This window comes from Gigantopelta aegis, chromosome 10 (assembly GCF_016097555.1).
Source record: "Gigantopelta aegis isolate Gae_Host chromosome 10, Gae_host_genome, whole genome shotgun sequence".
In the NCBI taxonomy this organism is placed as follows: Eukaryota; Metazoa; Mollusca; class Gastropoda; order Neomphalida; family Peltospiridae; genus Gigantopelta; species Gigantopelta aegis.
The window spans coordinates 10,402,966-10,418,913 of NC_054708.1; positions in this window are offsets into that span (position 1 = coordinate 10,402,966).

Here is a 15,948-nt window from a genome sequence, read left to right on the forward strand (position 1 = left end):
ACGACAGGCAGAAAGGGATCTTTTATTTGCGCTTCCCACAGGCAGGATAGCACAAACCATAGCCTTAGTTGAACCAGTTATGGATCACTGGTCGGTGCAAGTGGTTTACACCTACCCATTGAGCCTTGCGGAGCACTCACTCAGGGTTTGGAGTCGGTATCTGGATTAAAAATTCCATGCCTCGACTGGGATCCGAACCCAGTACCTACCAGCCTGTAGACCGATGGCCTGCCACGACGCCACCGAGGCCGGTCAGGTTGATAAAGACTTGTATATACTTTAATGTTTAAATGGATTGCTGTTAATAAACAATTCCAAAGAATACGAATGAATGTTTAACGACACCCCGGCACAAGAATACACATCGGCTATTGGGTGTCCAAAGAACACATTAGATTTTTATTATTTAAAGAATAGTTAAATTTATTTCCAATAGACCTTAGTCGTAACAAGTTTAAAGCGTAATTAAATATATCGCTTACCTAAAACGTCTATGAAGTAAAAAACAAAAAGAACAAAAAGCGCTTATAAATTCGTAATATACAGTTTAAGATTAAATGGACTATCCTAAGTTTGTAGCCATTTAAAAGGATTTTGACAAATAAAATATTTGTTTATATTATTAAAATTACAATTTATTTACATGTTTTGGCTTAGAATATGAATATTTTTTTGGACATTATAATGTTTTGCAGAACCTCAATATCGATGTTTGTCTAAAATAATTTCGTATGTATGAATTTATTATTTCTTTCTTTAATTTTATCCGTATAATGCTCTATATTTAAAACATGTTAAAGTAAGATAATGTTCTAAAAGCCAAGAAAAAATCAGGATGAGTGTTTATTTTGTTGGGGGTAGCCTTGCTAGGGATGAAAACGTAGGACAGTCCCTTTAATCTAAATTTACATTTAATTTGGTTAATGTTTTAACATGCTCGTAATGACCATTCACAGGTACAACCATGACCTCAAGTGACACAGATCTATGATTTATAGTTTATATAAACACATTTAAACGCAAAAATATATCACAGAACAATTAAAACATTTTCGACACTTAGTCAGGGTTTGTGAAGAATTAACACTTGTTTTGTATTAAAAATGCATTAAAATGATACCATGCTTGTTTGATACACAGACCCAGTCGTTCATTTTACGAATAAAATAAACTTATTTAGAATTACAGTTAAAGTTTCTTTTGTATAACGACACCACTAGAGCACATTAATTTATTAAAGGAACATTCCTGAGTTTGCTGCAGTGTTTAAGATGTTACCGACTAACAGAGACTTTTTGACGATTGTAATTACATATCAAATATATTTTTATGCATAAAATATTAGTGGCTGTATATTAAACGTGTTTTTGATCGTTCTAATATTTTTATTTGGTTAAATTTCATTTTATTTCCTAAAATATATTTTTTCGTACGTACGAAATTATTTGAAGACAAAATCCAGTTTGGGCTTCTTACAAATATTAAGACAACCAGAAAGACACTGAATATACAGACACTGATATTCTCAACAAGAAAATATATTTAATATGTAAGTTTAATCTTAGAAATATTTTATTAGTCGAAAACATCTGACAATGCAGCAAACTCAGGAATGTCCCTTTAATCGTCGGTTATTGGATATCAAACAACCCCCCTCCCCCCGAAGCCCCTGTATTGCAGCGCCAATTCTGTAACTTTGGTCTGATCAGAAACCGACTATATATATATATATATATACTCTTCAAAAAAAGAAACGCAAAAGGGTACAAATGGGTTATAACTCCGATTTTATGTTTCCTACCGGTTCATGCTTTGTGAATATAAGGTCATTGCATGTCCCAAACACATTCCCACGGTTACATTCGATAAAACGCAGCTACTGTACAATAAAGTTCCAAAATGTGAATATTCGCAAAAACGCAGCCACGTGCAAACCATGTCACCACTGCACGTGCGTTGTCTGCACGTGCAACATGAACACCGACAGTATAAAAGTGCAGGGTGTTCGCTTGCCTGGCCTCTGTATCTGGCCGACAGTTGACAATCCAGGACATGTCACGTCTCAGTGAACCGCAGAAAAACAATGCCATCGGCCGACTAGAAGCAGGCGAATCCAGAACGGCCGTTGCCAGGGCATTCCATGTGTCCCCAAGCACCATCTCCAGACTGTGGGACCGTTACCAGCAACATGGATCAACACGTGACCTCCCTAGATCTGCCGACCACGGGTCCTACCCCCGGGCAGGACCGCTACATCCGGGTACGCCACCTTCGGGAACGATTGACTACTGCCACCTCCACATCCGCAGCAATACCAGGTTTGCGCAGGATATCCGACCAGACCGTACGGAACCGCCTACGTGAGGTAGGAATTCGTGCCAGACGTCCAGTTCGAGGTGTCATCTTAACACCACAACACCGTCGACTCCGACTGCAGTGGTGCCAGATTCATCGACAATGGCCTCAACTGCGATGGAGACAGGTGTGGTTCAGTGACGAGTCCCGATTTCTGCTCCGACGTCATGATGGAAGATGTCGCGTGTATAGGCGTCGTGGTGAACGTTATGCGGCAAACTGCGTGCAGGAAGTGGACAGATTCGGCGGGGGTAGTGTCATGGTGTGGGCAGCCATCTCACACACTGGCAGAACTGACCTGGTCCACGTGCAGGGCAACCTGAATGCACAGGGCTACATTGACCAGATCCTCCGGCCACACATCGTTCCAGTTATGGCCAACGCCAACGCAGTGTTCCAACATGACAACGGCTTTCCTACAGAACAACAACATTAATGTCCTTCCTTGACCATCGATATCACCGGATTTGAACCCAATTGAGCATCTATGGGACGAGTTGGACCGACGCCTCCGACAGCGACAACCACAGCCCCAGACCCTGCCCGAGCTGGCAGCAGCCTTGCAGGCCGAGTGGGCCACCATCCCCCGGGACGTCATCCGTACTCTGGTTGCTTCAATGGGCAGGCGGTGCCAGGCAGTTGTCAACACACGCGGAGGCCACACCCGGTATTGACTCCAGATGACCTTGACCTTGGTGGTGTGTCCTATCTCTTACTCACAATGGACTAGAGTGAATTGTGAACAATCCTGCAACATTTGGTAATTATCGGACTCACCATTCAATAATTAAATCAATTCTCCAAATGTTACGACAATGTGGTTTTGCGTTTCTTCTTTTGAAGAGTATATATAGGTCTATATATATATATATATATTATATATATATATATATATATATATCTATCTATATATTTGATAGATATATATATATATATATATATATATATATATATATATATATATATATATATATATATATATATATATGTGTCTTATGGAGAATATACCATTCAGTCCACCAAGCGAATTCTTCATACGACCAATAGCACATTAGACGAGCGCTCTAACAACTGAGCTGAGCTACATTGGATCCGGGTCTGGAATTGATAAAAATGTTATTGACAATTTATAAATTGAATCTTCGTGTAGAGCCCGTTAAATATGTTTGTATTCACGACAGACGTTTTCAATAGTTGTGCAAGTGCAGATTGAGGTCATCATCACACTGACAAGGGGATTTCTTGGCTCAAATAGTATTTTCAGCGTTTGACTGTGGTCTATTAGAGATATGATAATTGTATTCTACGAAGAAGTGACAGGCGCGGATCCAGGGAAAAGGTGCCTTTTGTCGGCATAGTGTTTTTTGGGGGTATTTCCATATATTCTGCGTGTACCTTTGAAAATATCACCATCACCATCAGCATATATATATATATATATATATATATATATATATATATATATATCTCGCACTCGCTCGCTTTATTTCGGCACATAGGGACTGTGTTTAGTATTTTGTCTCTGTCTGTCTGTCTATCTGTCTGCCTCTCTCTCTCTCTCTCTCTCTCTCTCTCTCTCTCTCTCTCTCTCTCTCCTCCCCCCCCCCTCTCTCTCTCTCTCTCTCTCTCTCTCTCTCTCTCTCTCTCTCTCTCTCTCTCTCTCTCTCTCTCTCTCTCCTGTAGGTTCCCTTTTTAAACGGTGCATCCTCTCATTGGAAAAACCCTGCATCCTCCACTGGTAACCCTGCTTCTGTTTGCCGTCTACGTTTTACGCAAGTCCAAAACACGTCACTTGAAAATCAACTGGAAATGATCACGCCAATACAAATGCCAGCTCTAGTTGAAAAACGTCTCGTTTAGAGCTATTCCGGAAATTATCACTTAAAGACATGGGAGACAACTCAATGCTTTTTGGTCTGTTCAGTGGTGACCACTGAATTTGTTTTTATGTGTGGGGCAGGATCTAGCTCAGTCGGTAGAGCGCTCGTCTGAGGTGCTTTGGTCGCAGGGTCGAACCCACTCGGTGGACCTATTCTAGGCTACAAGTCAAAGTTACAAAATGTTTGACATCCATGATTAAAGGGACATTCCCGAGTTTGCCGCAACTTTTAAGGTGTTATCGACTAGCATAACCTTTTTAACGATTGTAATTACATATCAAATATATTTTTCTGTATAAATATTAGTGGCTGTACATTAAACGTGTTTCTAATCGTTCTAATATTTGTACTAGGTTAAATTTTCTTTTATTTCCTAAAATATGTTTTTTTTCGTACGTACGAAATTATTGAAGACAAATTCCAGTTTGGGCTCCTTACAAATATTAAAACGACCAGAAACACATTGAATATATAGACACTGATATTCTAAACAAATGTAAGTTTAATCGTGGAAATATTTTATTCGTCGGAAACATTTTACAATGCAGCAAACTCAGAAATGTCCCTTTAATAAAACATGATTAATAAAACAATGTGCTCTAGTGGTGTCGTTAAACAAAATAAACTTTTGAACTTTAGTTTTTATACATGGTTGGTTATGATATAAATTCATCGCGGGTGTGCAAACCGATGTGCGGGTTATCAAATATTTGAGTGGGCGACTGATAATTTTAAAAAAAGAGTATAATCATGTATAATGGATATCAACATTATATTGATTTTGTGGATAGTTATTATTATTTTTTATTTCATAGATGACAAGTATCGAAACATTGTCTACATTCCTACCACCCACAATCGAAACTACATTCTCACCCAAACCGCCATCTCGACGATATCATGTATGAAGGAAGGAAGGAAATGGTTTATTTAACGACGCACTCAACACATTTTATTTACGGTTATATTGCGTCAGATATAGGGTTAAGGACCACACGCATATTGAGAGAGGAAACCCGCTGTCGCCACTTCATCATGGGCTACTCTTTTCGCAGCAAGGGATCTTTGCATCATCCCATAGACAGGATAGCACATACCACGGCCTTTGATGTACCAGTCGTGGTGCACTGGCTGGAATGAGAAATAGCCCAATGGGCCCACTGATGTATGAAGCCAGAAAGCCGTGGGTAGCCCGAAATAACTAAAAGAGAGTAAACATAAACTGAGGCATTGTAATACAGGGTCATCTTCAGCTAGCCAAAAAGGTACTTTTAACCTAATGTTGATTTTGTTTGTTTTATTTTATTTTATTTTATTTCTTCTTCTTTTTTTTTTCTTTTTTTTTTTTGGGGGGGGGGGGCAATTACCTCCTGCCCTATCTCACATCTATGTACATCCCTATAGCTACCTAATCATTTTATTTAAAATGGCAAATGTAGTGGTTTAACCGTTAGGCATAAGGCTGGTAAGTATTGGGTTCACAACCAGAGCGAGTTTCAAAGAAATGTGCGTGTGCCCAGGACAGCGTACTTGAACCCTCCATTTGGATGTAAGCAGGAAAATAAGTGAATAAATAAATGAAAAGAAAAAGCAAACAGTTCAAATATATGTTTGATCAATCAAGTTTAAAGGTTGTTTTTGTTAAACGACACTACTAGAGCACATTAGTTAATTAATCATCGGCTATTGGATGTCAAACAGATTGATCAATCCACCCCCATAGGCAATGGCCTCGGTCCCTGTAGGAGGCTTTTTCAAATATGAAAAGCTCTCTACCATCTTAATAAACTGCCACAGGCGCGTGTTCCTCTAGATCTATTTTCTGCGGCAACAGACCACCATGCCCGATGACTGCAGCGCTGGTTCCTCGCCGTGGTCGGACAATCCGTAACGAACGCCCCCACTTGTGTACGACACAAATTTAGTCAAATCGAATAGATTTATCTCCTCCTCACATACGGCAGAGTGCTGGCAATGCAATCCCATCATCAGAACCAATTGTCCCTAGCAACAGTCGGTAAACACCGCCAAAATGTTCGGTTCCATTTTCAGATAATGATTGGTTGCAAAAACCAGCACTTGGTCGGTAAAAACGTACAGATTTGGGTCAGAATAAATTGAATAATGCAATCATGATTCCCTTCTCGACAGACTAAAGGCGTCTACCGCGGCCGGGAGAAACAACTTCATCAAAGTAGTTTCCATCAAGATCAAACCAATTTCCTCCAAGATGGCGACGCATTCTGACCTTGCGCTGCGATTGTGGTCCGAAGCATTTGCTTTCGAATCGAGACTACAAAGTAATCTTAGCAGGCATTATTTCAGCCGGGTTCCAATTATAAAAGGCTATAAGAGATTATAATAGATCTTGTTCTTGGCTTAAATCACGGTAGCACCGGTTCTCGTGATGAGCGGAACAGCCTTAGATAATCAGTACTTTGTAGCCATGAGCTTCCATTTACATTTTTGTATCGACCAATTTGGCCTTTCCCATCGGAATATAAGTGTCCCTTAACACACACTGTTTGGTCTGTTAGCGTAGGCATAGTCAGTCAAATATTACATTCGTAAGCTGTTGCATCAGCAGGCGTTTTTACGTTAAACTTATGTTTCATGTTTCAGCTCCTTAACGTTTGTTTCAGAAGATTCGAAACATCCAAGAGGCTTTGAAAGCTTTCAAACAATTATGCTATAGGTCTGGAGGCCTGTTCTCCTTTTGGCCGCCATTATCTAAAAATAGTGTCTGAAATAAACTTAATTTCACACCACTCTTGTATTTTCATCACTTTAATATTGATTAATACCTATTTCATTATCTATGTAGTTCAAAATATCACAGTCCAAAAATATCTCATCCTAGCGGAATTGGTTTTGATGCACTCAGATGTCTTACCCCAGCGGAATTGGTTTTGATGCACTCAAATGTCTTTCCCCAGCGGAATTGGTTTTGATGCACTCAAATGTCTTACCCCAGCGGAATTGGTTTTGAAGCACTTAAGAAAGCATATCACGTCATAGAGAAATAGTTTTGTTCTTGGTTTCACTGGCACTGACGTAACCGAAAATATATCTGCATTTGAAAAGGTTAAAGAGCACATGGTTTCCCGCTGTATTCTCTAAAATGCTTCCCCTTATGGAGTAATATCTGTTTTCATGTGGAACATGCATGCGACATCACAATGGTTTAGATCCCATAATAATAATATTATAATAATAATACACTACTACTACTACTACTACTGCTACTGCAGCTGCTGCTGCTGCTGCTGCTGCTGCTGCTGCTACTACTACTGTTGCTGCTGCTGCTGCTGTTGTTGCTGCTGCTGCTGCTGCTGCTACTACTACTACTACTGCTACTGCTACTGCTACTGCTACTGCTACTACTACTACGACTACTGCTACTGCTACTGCTACTACTACTACTACTACTACTACTACTACTACTACTACTACTACTACTACTACTGCTGCTGCTGCTACTGCTACTACTACTACTGCTGTTGCTGCTGCTGCTGCTGCTGCTGCTACTACTACTACTACTACTACTACTGTTGCTGCTGCTGCTGCTGTTGCTGCTGCTGCTGCTGCTGCTACTACTACTACTACTACTACTACTACTACGACTACTGCTACTGCTACTGCTACTGCTACTGCTGCTGCTGCTACTACTACTACTACTACTACTACTACTACTGCTACTGCTACTGCTACTACTACTACTACTGCTACCACTACTGCTGCTGCTACTACTACTAGTAATAATATTAGTGGTCTAGTGGATAAACTGCTGGACAATCAAGCTGACGACAGTGGTTCATATCTCATCATTCATTTATATTTCTCATCTATCACCCTTTACCTATCATTATCATTCTCATTATCTTAATATAATAAACCTTTTCAATTTCTCTCACGATTTCAATGTTTCGATCCTGTCTGTCAGCTTACGTCGACTCTGTCTTCTGAGGTGTCCACACCTTCACCTCCCTGTATCAACGTCCTCCACGGGTGCAGTCTCTGTGTACTTCCCTGCACCTACCTGACATCCTCGTCCTCTGCCGCTGCGGCTAATAAAGCGTGTCTGCCCCACGGCACTAACTAACGACCGCCGGTAGTAGGGGAGTTAGTAGGTGGTTACAAGTGCCTCTTAACATTGCTAGAAGTAACTACTGAGCATTATCCGAAGTGGTCAGACTAAGCCCACAGCTAAAGCTGATGGGAAATGGCAGGCGTGTGGCACGGATAGCCACAAGAGACGAGCACCTGTCGCAGGTTGGAGAGACAAGTACAGGGATATGGAGGTGGACAGCGAAATACGTTGAAAGCTAGGAGGTGCTGCTTGATCGGGAAGAAATGAAATGGAAGTGAAAGAAGAGAAATGAAAAAAGGCAGTGGGATAAACAAAATAATAATAATAATAATAATAATATTTAAAAAAACCCAAACCCCAAAATCAATATGCCCCAGAGAGACACTAAAGATTTATTACGACCTGTGACATTCGTACACATTGATAACAATTATTTTCTTTTATGGGTTTTTACGTTGCGGAAAATGAAAAATTCACACTTCGTTTCTTTTTATACTGGTTTTATTTTTACAATATACACACGTGCCAAAACCCCAATTGTTATTATATTTATTATTATGATTAAATCGTGTTAGGTTTTTTAGTGTTTCTAAGAAAGCACTATCCATGCATACTGCTGTTTACAGATTACTAGTATATTGTCTCTCCTTACTGAAAACAGCACTATCCATGCATACTGCTGTTTACAGATTACTAGTATATTGTCTCTCCTTACTGAAAACAGCACTATCCATGCATACTATTGTTTATAGATTACTAGTATATTGTCTCTCCTTACTGAAAACAGCACTATCCATGCATACTGCTGTTTACAGATTACTAGTATATTGTCTCTCCTTACTGAAAACAGCACTATCCATGCATACTACTGTTTACAGATTACTAGTATATTGTCTCTCCTTACTGAAAACAGCACTATCCATGCATACTGCTGTTTACAGATTACTAGTATATTGTCTCTCCTTACTGAAAACAGCACTATCCATGCATACTGCTGTTTACAGATTACTAGTATATTGTCTCTCCTTACTGAAAACAGCACTATCCATGCATACTGCTGTTTACAGATTACTAGTATATTGTCTCTCCTTACTGAAAACAGCACTATCCATGCATACTGCTGTTTACAGATTACTAGTATATTGTCTCTCCTTACTGAAAACAGCACTATCCATGCATACTGCTGTTTACAGATTACTAGTATATTGTCTCTCCTTACTGAACACAAAAGAATCCACAAGAACCATGCCTGCCATTCGTAAAAATGCGTCACTATTTAAAAACAAATCCTTTAAAAAGTACAAGCATCTATAGAATAAATTAATTTATTAATAACGACTGCAGGAAAAAGCATACGGAGTATAAATATACTTTGTCTAATAGTATTGCTGACAGATCGTTCCTGATATTTAACACCACAACATATTACAAAAATACAGTTGTGTTATTTTAGTTTGCAATTAACATTTTAAATTTTTTCAGTTTCTTGGTGTTATGGTAACGCGTGCCTTCCTACAGTTGCTATCCAAACAAACGATAGGAAATTTTTTTTATTTAATGACGCACTCATTGCATTTTATTTACGGTTATATGGCGTCAAACATATGGTTAAGAACCACACAGATATTGAGAGAGGAAACCCGTTGTCGCCACTTCATGGGCTACTCTTTTCGATTAGCAGCAAGGGATCTTTTATATGCACCATCCGACAGACAGGGTAGTACATACCACGGTCTTTGATACACCAGTCGTTGTGCACTGGCTGGAACGAGAAATAGCCCAATGAGCCTACCGACGGGAATCGATCCCAGACCGACTGAGCAAACGATATATGAGGATGATTTAGAAAACCTGAAGTTCATTTCAAATTCTGCTGAATCGCTTTAAAGGTTTACATTTATCACAAACGTAATTCACTATTGTTTGGTATCAACGTATGCCTTTTACAATATATATGAAGTATCAATAAAATAAATTTTAAAAAATGTAACCGTTTTCAATATATTCGCAATAAAAAGTCTTTCGGTCATTTTACATGGAAGTGGAACACGTGTATTTTTAAAATGTGAAAATGTTATTCTATTGAATTGAATTGTATGTTTGGAGTATTATTTTGAAGATATCTTTCAAATGTGAAACATGGTGAACCATTGTTTGGTGTATGGATGTACAAAAGCTGCACTTAAAGGCAAAAGAAGTTTGCATATTTTTTTTCGAAAGACAAACCGACATTGTTTGCACGGAAGCTGTTCTTAAACCGAACACGTGCGTATTGGAAAGGACCGTCAAGATGGGATTCCATTTGCAGTGACCACTTCACACCTGGGGATTACGACAATTATTTAAGATGGTCGTTTTTTATTTCTAAGAACTTCTGTTCTTATATGAACTTCTCAGTATTAATAAAGGTTTGAAGCCCCGTGTTTTTAATATAGTATGAACTAAACACTGATGTCATATTCTATACAGATCAAGAGCGAACCCAGGAAATATTTTTAGGGAGGGGACCATGGGCAAAGGGGCACATTGTCCAACTTATGAAATAGGAAGATCAATAAAACATTTGGCATTCATGGAATGGAAATTGTAAACAAATTCCCCAAGAAAGGGGCAATTGGATTTTATTATTCGGGGGAGGGACAAGTCCACTAGACCCTCCCTTTGACCCCCCTCCCTAGCCTCGGTGGCGCAGTGGTTAAACAATCGGACTAGAGGCTGGTAGGTACAGGGTTCGCGGTACCGGCTCCAACCCAGAGTGAGTTCTTAAGGGCTCAATGGGTAGGTGTAAGGCCACTACATCCTCTTCTCTCTCACTAACAAGAAACCAGTTAACAACTAATCCACTGTTCTGGACAGACAGCCCAAATAGCTGGAATGTGTGCCCAGGACAGGACAGCGTGCTTGAACTTTACTTGGATATAAACACGAAAATAAGTTAAAATGAAACAATGACCCCCTCACTTGCACATTATGTATGTCGAGGTAGTACAATGTGTTGAAATACTTTAAACATTGCGTTCAACATCCAGGATGATCGATTTCCAAGATTTATATTTATTGAAGAACTTTGTGGTTAATGTTTCTGCGTTTTGATGGAAGCAACAATTTTAGAACGATTTAGATGAAATATCACAAAAAATTAAATCATTATGATCGCAAATTATTGTAATTATAGTTGAAATATCAAAACTCGTACATGAATATATCAGATTAGTATAATCGTAGCTGAAGTATCAGAAAGCTTAATCATTATAATCATATTTAAAATATCAATCAGAATAAATGTTGGTGCAACGCAGTCAGTAACGAATCCACGATCGTCTCTTAAAGGTTAACTCTATAATAAAATTATTAATTGTCAGCTAGACGGTATAAATTTATTATACTGTATACTTTATATTCCCAATAACGAGTAAAGAGTATTATTAATTACTTTTTTCTTTTACGTCAGCGCCGCAAAGCGTCGAACAAAAAGAAAGAAATGTTTTATTTAACGACGCACTCAACCCATTTTATTTACGGTTATATTGCGTCAGACATATGGTTAAGGACCACACTGATTTTGAGAAGAAACCCGCTGTCGCCACTGCATGGGCTACTCTTTCCGATTAGCAGCAAGGGATCTTTTATTTGCGCTTCCCACAGGCAGGATAGCACAAACCATGACCTTTGTTGAACCAGTTATGGATCACTGGTCGGTGCAAGTGGTTTACATATACCCACTGAGCCTTGCGGAGCACTCACTCAGGGTTTGGAGTCGGTATCTGGATTAAAAATCCCATGCCTCGACTGGGATCCGAACCAAGTACCTACCAGCCTGTTGACCGATGGCGTAACCACGACGCCACCGAGGCCGGTAGCGTCGAGCAAAATACAAAAGCTAAACATTCCAAACTTTATTCGACATCGTTATTCATACATGATATATAATATACTACCTATTTTCTTCCCAGTTGTACAAATAGGTGTGTTAGAGAGAGAGAGAGAGAGAGAGAGAGAGAGAGAGAGAGAGAGAGAGAGAGAGAGAGAGAGAGAGAGAGATTGATTGAGATTGGTCTCTAAAAGGTAAAAACTAGGGGTTTCGTTAAAAACTTTTTTTTAAATCGTTCCAGTTTTTTTTCTTCACAAAACACAGTTACATTTTGTTGCCCAGTTCAGGAAGGAAAGCCAACAAACTCTTACATAAAATGATTTTACTATCTGATTCATCACAATAAAAGGACAATGTCTTCTCGTCTCCAAATGAAACTCATTCAACTGGTAAATGGCGTATTGGCACTCGTTTTATTTCAGCACACAGGGACTGTGTTTAGTATTTTGTCTCTGCCTGTCTATGTCTGTCTGTCTGTCTCTCCCTTACTCTCCACCTCTCTCTCTCCACCTCTCTCTCTCTCCCTCTCATTCTCTCCTTCTATATCCATCTTTCTCAGAGAGAGAGAGAGAGAGAGAGAGAGAGAGAGAGAGAGAGAGAGAGAGAGAGAGAGAGAGAGAGAGAGAGAGAGAGAGAGAGGGAAAAGTTCTTAGAATTTGGTTAATTATGGGGCCTCTTGTTGTTGTCGTTAAAGGGCCTTAGGGGAGATTAGCAAACTACTACTACTAATAATAATCATAATAACAATAATAATAATAATAATAATAATTATTATTATTATCATTATTATTACTGATAATTTTCAGTACATACAGCCATCGCACGTATTACGTCACTATTCGAGGGAGGTAACTCATAAAGAGGTCGATCCCAAACCGACCGCGCATCAAGCGAGCGCTTTACCACTGGGCTACGTCTTCCCCCTATACTTACAACTGCAAAAACTATTTTGGATTTAATTTGGCATATTTACAACTATATATATATATATCTTCTTTGTTTTACCTAAGACAATGATTTTTTTAAATAGGGTTTTCTGTAAACGATTCCCACAGAAACATCCAACATGAGAAAAATAAATACAAATACGACAAACTGAGGACTGTCTCTTTAACAGTTCCTCCCTACAACCGGCACCCATGGCGTATACATGTAACGGCGTGTTCCTTACTGTAGACAGATAAACTGAATATTGACGTCAAATGTGAGCGATAAAAAGACCAACATAATCTTCTTCCAGGCGATCCCGATTGAAGTGCACCCGCCTTTCACCCTGAACGGTATCATTATCAATATTGGCGGAATGAAGAGCTAATCTCGGCGGTAAAACAACCTTCGCCTCCAGCGGCCATTTGCAGTATACAGTTTACCGCAAAGACTGGTTATTGCAATCGCAATATCAGATTCCGAAACGGACTTCCTCGGGCTACAGTGGCGTAAATCGCGGAAAATCATTAAAGCGTAATCATTTGAAGCCGATTTCTGAAGATTAATTTAAATTCTTGTATTTAGACTCTTTTGCTTCCAGTGATACTTTTATTTTTTGTCTCAACGAACAACTTACGTTGGAAATTCTTGTTCTGAGATGGGTGAGAATTGGCAGTCCAGAGAAGAAGAACAAATGAATCATTGGAAAGAAAAACTTTATTTAACTCAGTAAAATTAAAGAAGTTTTGTCCCACCTAATCTGAATGACAAAGCCATATTCCGTGATTCTTATCTGTGATTAAGACAGAGTCGAAAGGACGTTTTAAGCAAAGTCGTGACTGCATCCATGATCCACTATGAGGTGCTTGTCCTTAGGAGATCCTAACAGGCTGTTTCATCCCTACTCTCAAGATATCGTAGAAAACAAAACCGTGTACAAGATAGAGCTCAATGGTGATATATATACATATACACAATATATATACATACATACATACAGCTGTGATGGCATGCAGTCATGGATCACTGATAAATACAGCGATGATATCAAGTGTAAGTTAAGTAGTATAACTACAAAATCATGTGTGCCCAGGATAGCGTTCTTAAACCTTAATTGGATATACGCACGGAAATAAGTTGAAATGAAAATGAAATGAAAGACAATATGTAGAAATAATGAAAAAAAACAAACAAGAGAACATTTTGTATTGTAGACTAAAGTTCAGTCACTGTCTCAATATAATACAGAGGTAGAACGTAACCCAGTGGTAAAGAGCTCGCATGATGCGCGGTCAGTCTGGGATCGACCCCCATTGGACAATTGCTCGTTCTAGTCAGTGCTCCACGACTGGGGCCATATTTTCGAAGCCATCTTAGCGCTACGAAATCGTAAAACCGTCGTAGGTTGTGACGTCACTACAGCACATGCCATAGTGACGTCATAGCTTACGATGATTTCACGATTTCGTAGGCTAAGATAGCTTCGAAAATATGGGCCCTGGTATATCAAATGCCGTGGTATGTGCTGTTCTGTCTGTGAGATGGTGCATATGAAAGATTTAGCAGGTTTCCTCTCTAAGACTATATTATGTAAACATTACTTAATGTTTGATATCGAATAGCCGATGATTAAATAATCAATGTGCTTTAGTGGTATCGTTAAACAAAACAACCTGGAACTTGAATATAATACAACTGTGTGATGTAGGAATGAATACCAGTAATGTGGGGTTGAGTGTGAATAACAAGGTTAACTTCCTGACACCAAGGACTAGAGTCACTCTCTCTTTCTCTCTCTCTCTCTCTCTCTCTCTCTCTCTCTCTCTCTCTCTCTCTCTCTCTCTCTCTCTCTCTCTCTCTCTCTCTCTCTGCTGTCAGTCTTTCCGTGATACCAGGTCTCTGTTCATCAATACAATTGACACTCTTTAATATCATCCACTTGCATACTGCAATAAAGTTAAAAACAAAACGAAAAGCAGTGTTAAATGATATTGCTCATGACAAGACAGCCTCATATAACAGGTGGGTGGTTTGTTTTTCAAGGTAATCATTAAACATTCCATTTTTATTGCGGCTGATTTCTAGGACAATCACCGATTTGTTTGCTTGGATTCTTTAACGATCATTTCAGAGCGATATGTCTGAGTCATTGGTTCATTGTACTTGTAATGGCTTCTTGAAATGCACTCTTAGGGTCAATCGTTATAGCAGCCCATTCTATTTTGGATCGTCGAAAGCAATTCTTTGTTCATATGTATAGATAGAAATATGAAAGATCGTTTTCCGATTCATAAACAATATTATAACAGGGGTTTTCTAGTCCAACCCAGGCGCGTGAGGGTTTTGGGGGTCCAAACCGTCCCCTGCTCAAAAATATTTTTTGGGTGAGGATGACTCGACTCCCCTATAAACAAACGTCTGTCCCCACCGCCTAGAACTCCCCCTTCCCCGCTCTAAAATGCATCTCAACCTTTTAGCTAGAGACCGCATATGACGTCGTGGAACTATTTACACTGGCATGGGCAGGAGAACAGGGAGGGGGTAGGCTCGACAAACACACCTCTCTTCGCGCCTACCCCATTTAATATTTCCCTATTGCCCCATAGCACGACTCGTAAACACCGTGTGCGTGTCCCACCAAAACACCATCTGTTGATATCAAAGAATAGTTTCATGTATGCTAAGTTTAGGTGATCATATCAAAATAATCGCAGTTGTAAATATCCCTAACTTGGCATATACACTAATATAATCTGGAATCTGCGTACGTCACGGTTTAGTTGAAGCCTAACGACGTTGGCTCGATCGTTGGCCCCAAGCAAGTA